General features: G+C 36.8%; 1 pseudogene; it reads right to left on the bottom strand.

Annotated features, from left to right (window-relative positions):
- Positions 1–4,132: 4,132 nt before the first annotated feature.
- Positions 4,133–6,837, bottom strand: LOC111211446 (annotated as a pseudogene).
- Between the last annotated feature and the right edge of the window lie 2,455 nt (positions 6,838–9,292).

The raw sequence follows: 9,292 nt of genomic DNA, 5'->3' as shown, positions 1-9,292 counted from the left end.
TACAACCTTAAGAGTAATACCCAATAGTTGGTTCGTCCGGACAAGGACTAATATCATTTGGAACCCGTACTTTAAAAACATTCTTTATACACTATATACTTATTCATTTAAAAGAATCTTAAAAAATCTTATAGATTAACCTCGAGGTTTTCGGTCATCAAACCTTATACATAAAGTATATCAAAACGACTGCAAGGATAATAAAACTACCGCTGGCTAATGCCGTTCCTTCCCGTCCTAGAGTAAAGGTCTCCCACCTACTGGTTACCTGCATATCAAATGAGTCATGAGTAACTAGTTTACTCAGTGAGTCTAATCCCACACCCAAACACATATCAATAGTATCCCGAGCAAGCGATACCATTTGAATGCAGTGGAATTATATTCCATAATTAATATAATTATAAGGCCTCTCAATCCATCCATGTGAATCTATCTTAAACATCACCTCCACAATACCCGCCAATCACTCATACTCTTAATATATATATATATATGCTAAACCCGAAAAACCACCAAGGCTAACCGAGCCTAAAGGGGAATAAATATAACCATCATCTCCATCAGATATTCCAAGATAGAACATCCAACACTGCATGCAGTTACACGGCCTCCAGGGTGCGACCCCATCATCGTGTCTTCATGACATTGATCCATATCGCAGGACCAATTCACGGTAATGTGGGACTTTCGGGAGAGTGAGTATACAATAAGACTTCACATGATTCACACTTATTAATAGAATACTTATAGATTAGTACTTGAGAACAAGTACTAAGGCTCGGGATAACCTCAAAGAATTATTCTTATTAATTCTTAAGTATTTAAACTAGATAAATACTTCATATATAAATATAGATCAAGGGATAATACTTAATCGATGAACCATAATTACTCCTTAATTAATTCATGATTAATCCTTAATTAATTCATGATTAATTCTCAATTAATCAACCATATTCAATATGCAATCATGCATACTCATTCATAATTCATTCATCATCTATCTAGACTCACCTTTAAATCCATGAGATTGGCTAAGGAAGACTAGACTCGAGCTCAACTAATAACACTCCATTTCACTCTGATTTCCTCAAGCTTTAAGATGAACTTGGTTGATATAAACTTCAAGCTGAACACACGTCTAACCGATAAAATCAAAGGCTAAAGAACTTGGGTGATTCTAAACTCTTGGACACCAAACCTTCAGCTCTTAACCACACCAGAATACACTGATTAAAGTCACAGGATGGTGAGAAAGGTTCATCCATGCTCAATTCTCTTCTCTGAATTTTTTTCTGAATTTTTCAACTAGTTTTTCTCACAAATATTTCTCTCTTCTTTTTCTCTTTCTCTCTGAATTTTTCTCTGGTTTTTCTTGCAGGTTATGAACGTCCAGAGGAGAGAAGATGGTATTTTATAACATAAAAAGTTGCTTCAGGTGAGGGTTTCCTTAAACCAAAGCAAGTTGCTGTCCTTTCCCTCCTTTGAAGAAAGATTATTTTGTTTTTATTAAACAAGCAACCAGCTTGTGACTTTCATGTGACTTTAGTGAAGCAAGCAAGCAGGTAGGTGCAGCTCATGTGACTGATTTACTGAGAAAGCAAGAAGAATAGCTGGTGAAGGTATTAAACTGGTCGGAATTTAGTTAAGAAACTTAACGACAATATCGGACAGTTTTCGACTAAAATTTCTCATCCTTCGAATCTCGTCTTGCTTTCAACTAAACTTGCCTAGCTTAAATAAAATTCGACCAACATTATTAACACTCTACCAGAACTATCAGTGAGAGGCCTTTCAACCACAAGACAGTCCCGTCGAGGTATTAATTCACCGGGTCGACTTTATTTTTAAATCTGATCGACCAACTCCAAACTGGTCGAGCGGAGTTTTTCTCGACCAAAAATTAACTGAATCGTGAGAGTTATTACAGATGGAGAGTGACATGAAAGATCCAACCTCCAGTGTCAACAGAGGAAGACGAGAACATAAGAACCAATGAGACCAAAACCTCCCGAGAATAAGCCCGTCGCCACATCCTAAGAGTCCCAAGACGAAGACGAGATACGGAGATCCAAAGCTAGAAGGATCTCCCAAGAACACATCAACCAGCCATAGAAAACTGGAATTCGAGTTAAAAAGAGAGCCTCACAAATCGGAACCGGACTGGGCACCACTACCGACTGCATACCGCAGTACGCGACTCGCCTCCGAGAAACTCACTGGAGCTAACTTGGGTTCGCTTAGTTAGACCGAGCCTCCACGACGCCGCAACAGACCGCGAGAACCACCAAGCTAACCCGATAACCACCTCCATAGACCCGCGAATCACCACAAGCCGGAGCAGAGGGGAGACCTCCACGCCGAATCTCGAGCACCAAGACCAACAGAGAGAGATCTGAAAGGGGAAACATGATCTACTCACCAACCCTGAAAAGCCGACTCCTCCGTCAAAACCCCAATCTACTCCACTGCGCGCTGCCTCCAGGGAGGGCCGAACTACCGTCGGATCTGACACTCCTCGCGAGCGGAGAACAAAGCCGTAGATGTACGCCAACCCAGAACCAGACACAAAACGATAAAGGAGCGAGGCTGAAGAAGAAGCAAAGAGTAAAACGAGGAAGGAGAGAGGGGAGCTCCGGCGCCGGTACGCGCTCTCACGCGCCGCCGGACACCGGACCGGACTTGAAAGCTTTGTTAATTAAGAGAGAGGCTGGAGCTATGGGGGAGGAGAGAGAGTTATCTGGTTTCTAAGAATTTTTACGGACCTAAGAGCATGTGCAATGCGAGATTTTAGCTAATCCTTAGCGTTAATCCTTAGCGTTTTAGGATTAAAAAAACATGAAAAAAACGGGAAAGCTAAGGATGAATCCTTAATTAAGGAGAAGAAGGACCAAGTCCTTAATGTGCTGGCGTAACGGGATTGGTTCGGGTTTAGGGTTTTTTTTCGTAAGGCGAGAGAAAAAACACGTGACCAAAGTCATTATCTCGAGTAGTCATTCAATAAATGAAAATTTTTAATTTAAAATTTAATACTTTTAAATTTTTAATATTCAATTCAATATATATATATATATATATATATATCTAAGGATTCCATATTAGATAACACCATTGGACCTACAATTATGATTAGAGTCCTTAACTATTCAAGAAAAAAAAAACATTATTATATTGCTAAGGATTCCAATGGTGGGTAACACCATGGAGTTGCTCTAAAAAAACATGTTTTGTTAATTTGGAATAAAGATTGAAGTTCTATATATATCATGATACATAGGCCTTGATTGGTAGAACATTATCATTAGCATTATGCTCTACATTATGCAATCAATAATTGTTACAAAAGCATTTAAAAAAGCATTTACTAAATGATAACGCTCTTCAAATGCTCTCTCGCCAATGCTCTCATATGAAGCTTTTAGAAGAGCATTTGCATTCATAATTTATAAAACTAAGAAAAATATATAATTAATTCATTTATTTTATTAAATAATATCATAAAATTAATTTTATATCTAGAAAATAAAATTTTTATTTCTAAAATTAATTTACAATAAATATTTTTTTTAAATAGTATTTCACATTTAAAATATAACTTAATTTATATAATTTAATTTATTTTAAATGTGAAATATTATTTTTAAAAATATATATTTTAATTATAAAATTTATTTTAAAATAAAAAATTTCGATATAAGCATAATTTTAAAATTATTAAATAAAATAAATTAATTATATATTTTTTAATTTTATATGTTAATATATTTTTATATATATTAGAAATATATTCATTAAAAATAAATATATTATATATTATATACTAATTTTTATAATAATTTTAAATAGCATACTCATACTGCTCTACCAATCATCTTATTAAACAGTTTAGCAAAAGCATACAGCTCCTGCAGCATACTGCTTCTATAGCATATTGTTTCTATAGCATACTGATACTGCTAATGCTTTACTAATCACAGCCATAGAAGTAACTAACAGATAATGCTAAAGAAAGTCCATATAAACCAAAAATGAATTAACACACTGTTTTTGTTTATGCATGTAGGTAAAGCCAATCAGCTTAACTATAGTTACTAATTAAGCTGATTTGTCGTTTGGGTGTAAACAAACAAACAAAACAAACATGATGTCGATTGGAAAATATATATTTTACAATTACGTTTCATTTACATCCTCTATTTCTGTAGACAAAAATCAAAACCACTCCCTCCCACGTATACCAAATCTCAAGTGTATCTCCATTTTTTTTAAGAAACCTAACTTTCAAAACCAAACCAATATTCTAACAATGAAAGATAGATCAGAGAAGAGCGTAACGATCTCGACCGTAGCTAATGATCATTGTTCATATCCGACGGTGGCAAGAAGCTCTCCAAACACAAACCACAAATATTAAAATCCACTTCCTCAATCGTCCATTTCTCCTCTATTCGTCTCCGGTGGTTAACAGCTCCTCCATAACGATAAAGCGTGGTCAACGTTCGACCACCGTGTGCTATGTTAACCGAGTCAACGTACTTGTAGTCGTCAATGATTGACTCCATGCTTGTCTCCCAAAATACACCGTCGCTCTTGCCCTAGCGGATTTGACTCTCACGAGCTTTGTGTCACCGAATTTCACGAGAAGTCCCGTCCGTTGGCTGAAGTAACCCCACACCGTGTGGTGGATCACCTCCGTATTAGGCGAACACTGCGCCTTGAGAATATCTGCCGGTGTCTCTACCTTTAAGACGAAACAGTCTTCGTTGTTTACGGTTTGTTCGCCGATGCAAACGGCGTCTAGAAATAGACTAGCCGTGCACCTCGGGTCAAGTCCCTGCCACATGGTCAATACATGTAAACTTTGTAACAAGTTGGACAAGTATTATTGGCTACATTTATCTATATTACCAATATGCAACCAAATTTCGTTAGTTTCTTGGTATACAACTAGGATTGGCTGATTGCATGTATTAATATGGTGTGTGAATTGTCTGGTTTAGTTCCATTTAGTTTTTTTTCCATCGTTTACAAAACACATATATTCATAAAGTGTCAAATGGGAGGATTGTCCATCGGTGGTCTGGTCTGTGTCCAACACATAACCGGTCATAGATTAACTCATATACGAAACCGGTTTAAATGAATCAAGCCATATATTTTTAAAAATAATATGCATGGTACCATGTTAGAACATCTATATATAAACAACATGTTCGAACATGACTCCATCAATGCAAATCCAATAGTCTATAGTCGTTCTAGTTTCATATAGTTAATCATATAAATTTTGATATTATGTAACAATGATTAAATACAACATTCATTTAAGATGTACGTAACGTACGTACCTGAAAAAAACGTCGGAGAGGGCGGGGAGGGCCACGGTGAGCCTGGGAAGGTTGGGTAGATGATTGGTTCCAAGCCACTTTGCCGTCACTACCGGCGCTAATCTTGAAACCGGAAACCACCAGCTCCAAGAACCAAAGGTTTGGATTCTTCTGCCATAAAACAAAACCTCCGACTTCAAAATTGCCTTTCCCCAGCCGCACCGGCGTAGTAGTGGTCCCTTCATCCTCTCCAGCAACCATCTCTGAGCCTTGCATCCTCACCTGCCCCACTGCGTACATGCTCTTCACTGCATTCAAAGCGGCTGGACCTCCACACGCAGCCACGTACTGCTGCACTATATACTTAGCTGTTGACGCCTCCTTTAAATATATACACAAGACCATCAACATTACTCAATACTAGTTTTTCCATAGTTAAGTAATTAGACCGAAGGTGCTTTTTCATACTGTATATTCAAAATCTGACTGATTATAAGATAATTTTTTCATACTATATAACAAAAGATAAAACTCTATATCAAGTTACACACTTCATCTCTAGCTATGAATGTTCTATCTGCCAATCATACATGTTGTTTCTAGGCTAATCCCATGAATTATAGAATAGTCGAAGTTTCTTGACATTTGAAACACTTGTACAATTGTACTAGAAAACCATAGCTAAAACCACGATAGGAAAATTCGAATGGACATAAACCCACATAAACAAATCTTAACAACATTGAACCCTGTGGTGTTAATTGGCTTGCATCAATATACATGTTCATATCTGTTGTTAATTAACTGTCTTGTCGCGCGACTTTCATATCTATGACGAAAATGAAACTTGAACATAAATCCTAGAAGAATCTACATCTAAACCTACAAAATTATCAAGATGCTAAGTTAAACTAGGTAACAAGGAAGTAACAAAATGCAAACAAAAACAAAAACACAAATAGATAACAATAACACAACAATATATAAACGTACGATGGAAGTGTCATTGATGGGTCGGGAGAGACAGAACTCGAGAGGAACATGAAAAGGAATAAGAGGACTTCCCACGATCTTCAACAACGCCACAAACTCGTTGTCTGATTTTGACTGCAAATGCATATTAACATTACTCATCGACGAAGAAGACGCTGGCGTTCTCATGTCAGCCGCGACTGCTGTCACGACGGCATGCGCCTTCATAAGAGCGTGCATATTCCTCCACCGTCCCGTCGCGTTGCTTCCCATCTTCGTAAACATTTCTTCCGGTACAGGGACCTCTAACACCGTCTCTAACCCGTCTTCATTGTCTAGATTCGGACAAAGCTTCCTCATCTTCATCTATTGATTAATTAGTTAATTTGTTTATTTATGAACGATCCGAGAGAAAGAGAGGATTAGGGTTTTCCTCTTTCTCCCAACTTTATTACGGGAGATAGAGATAGATAGATTTTAGAGGATCATGAGGATTAACTACGAAACAACTATTCTTGATTTTATTCTTCTTATTTTCTGTTGGCCGGCTTTTATATATAACTAAGGTGCTCCTTGCTCGTAGCTATCGTGAGAACACGATTTCAGGAGGATCAATCCAATCTCTATCCATGTGTATTTATATGCATTCATATAGTCTTATACTGATGTGACATATACACGGATTTAGGCCATTGTGTCTTATATATGGACGTTGAAAATTGACAATCTGTGTATATCATACGAATATGTGTACACTTAATTCCATTCATACCCACAAAATAAAATGAAATAAAAATATGTGTATATACAGAAAAACATTACGAAGGCATAAAATAAAACTAGTTTTTTTTTTTGTAAATTAAAATAAAACTAGTTGATGAGTAAGATCTAGTTTATACAATCGGAATGGTTGTTTTATCGAATATCTTTCTCTATGCGCAGTTACACATTACTTATTCATGTAAAATGGGACCATTGTAGAAAGTAGAAACCAAAGAAGATTGGCGTCCAAAGAACATATATCACCTTCACGCTTCAAGTAAATTTGTTCAAATCACAAAATTAAAAATAAATAAATGAACTTAAATCACTTTTAAAATCCATGTAACTAATAAGAAAAGAACGGAATGATTTATGCTTATTGTGTCACCTGGTAACCCGCAAATAGACAATTCAGCCTGCATTTACATAATATTGTACTACTTAATTCGTCATCAATCATCTCCAATGGATTAATCTATTTTTACTCAGAGTTATATAAGAAAATGCGATTTATTAACAATTATTTCAAGTTAAAAGATTGGGCAGATGTACTGGTTGATATTTCGGTTTCTAGTTTGTTCCGGTTTAGGTGGTATGTAATATCTATAAATGAGCAGGGTAAAATGGTCACACACACTATTTTTTACTAAAGGAGCATCAGTCAACCAATGATACATCTTCCTGTGATTCCTTTCTTACAAAGGTTTCTTGAAGAAGAAGGTTTGGCAAGGTGAAAAAGCCCCAGCGGATAAACGCGCAGGCAAGTTGTTCGACGAAATTCTTGAGAGGAGATATAACAGTATTAAGAGATGCCACTAGAACCTATCAAATTCTTGAGAAAAAGCGCAAGCATTGTTCTTGGTGGGTTTGTGATCATAAACGTGGTTTCCACGGCAGCTCTAGGAGCATTTCGATTCACTGCAGAAGAGAAATGGAAGAAAAGCGGATTGTGTTGTCGAGTTTTTCGTGGGAAAGGGTTTTACATATGCAAGTTATGCAAAGGAAACACAAGCAGTGGCGGAGCTAGCCAAAGTGTTTACCGGGTCAATGTTAGAATCAACATATATAATAAGCCTATTTTACTATATTTTCTCAGTTTTCTCTGTAAAAACACAAGTAAATTTTGTTTTTTTTTTTTATTTCACATGGGTCATATGACCCACCTCACAATGAACTGCCTCCGCCACTGAACGCAAGTATAAAGTGGTCGCCGTTGTATGATCCAGTTTGTATTAATCCGTGTCTTTGCCCTACTTGCGATGGTCACAGGTTTGTCTAGCTTCTCTGCGTTTTGCACTGCAAAGAAGACATGAAAATATTGTCGTGTCTGATTGTTCTGCTTCTAGACCAAACCAAAAACTAAAAGTTTGTTTTTTAATCATCCCAGGGTACAACGATGTCTCAACTGCATAGGGAAGGAATATTGTTGATTACTCCTTTGAATTTTCCTTTGGTTTTTACTTTTAGTTATTGGTAAGCTACTTTTTAACTTCTACTAAAAGCTTTTTTATTTTTTTTGTATTCCATTATGAAATGTACCATTTGTAGCTAGTTGTGTTCACTGGTTATGCTTTTCTTCCAGCTACGTTTGTCTAACCAAGTGTTTGATTATATGGGTTAGTTTTTGACAAAAGTGTTGAATTGCAAGGAAATAAAGAATATAACGTTCTGTAAAAAAGAATATGTTTTGGATCATCACTAATCAGATTGACAAAGACAAGCCACATACCAGATTCAAGTCGCTAGTTAATGTAACATTTGTAAGGGAACAGAATAATCATACATATTAACATTTCTTATCTACAAATAATGATTTTGAAACCAAACTCATGAACTGAACAACAGACACTAACTCTCCAATGCTTCCATTGAGAAAGGCTTTGTGTCGCATGTTTGGTTAGTAAGTGAAGAACATATGAGATTCTATAAGGATCCAGATAGCTGTAAGAAGATGAAGAAGAAGAGGTTCTCTCACATTCAGAATCAACATGCCTTCCGAGTTGTTCAAAGTCAACCACGAGCCTTGCCGTTACCAAGTGTAAGCTCCAGATCCTCCATACCAACATCATGTATCCTCTCTCCTTCCCACGGTTTAACTTGGCTATTCTCAAACTTAATCTCAGAGCCTTGACCAATCCCTGAGACATCCCCTGAGGCACCGCGAGAAGGGCTCGGGAAAGATGAGGAAGATGGGCTGACTTGGTAAGAAGGGATGGGACTTTGAAAGG

Source organism: Brassica napus, chromosome A2, assembly GCF_020379485.1.
Source record: "Brassica napus cultivar Da-Ae chromosome A2, Da-Ae, whole genome shotgun sequence".
NCBI lineage: Eukaryota > Viridiplantae > Streptophyta > Magnoliopsida > Brassicales > Brassicaceae > Brassica > Brassica napus.
The sequence above is the reverse complement of the archived record's forward strand: the minus strand, read 5'-3'. Positions and strand labels throughout refer to the sequence as shown.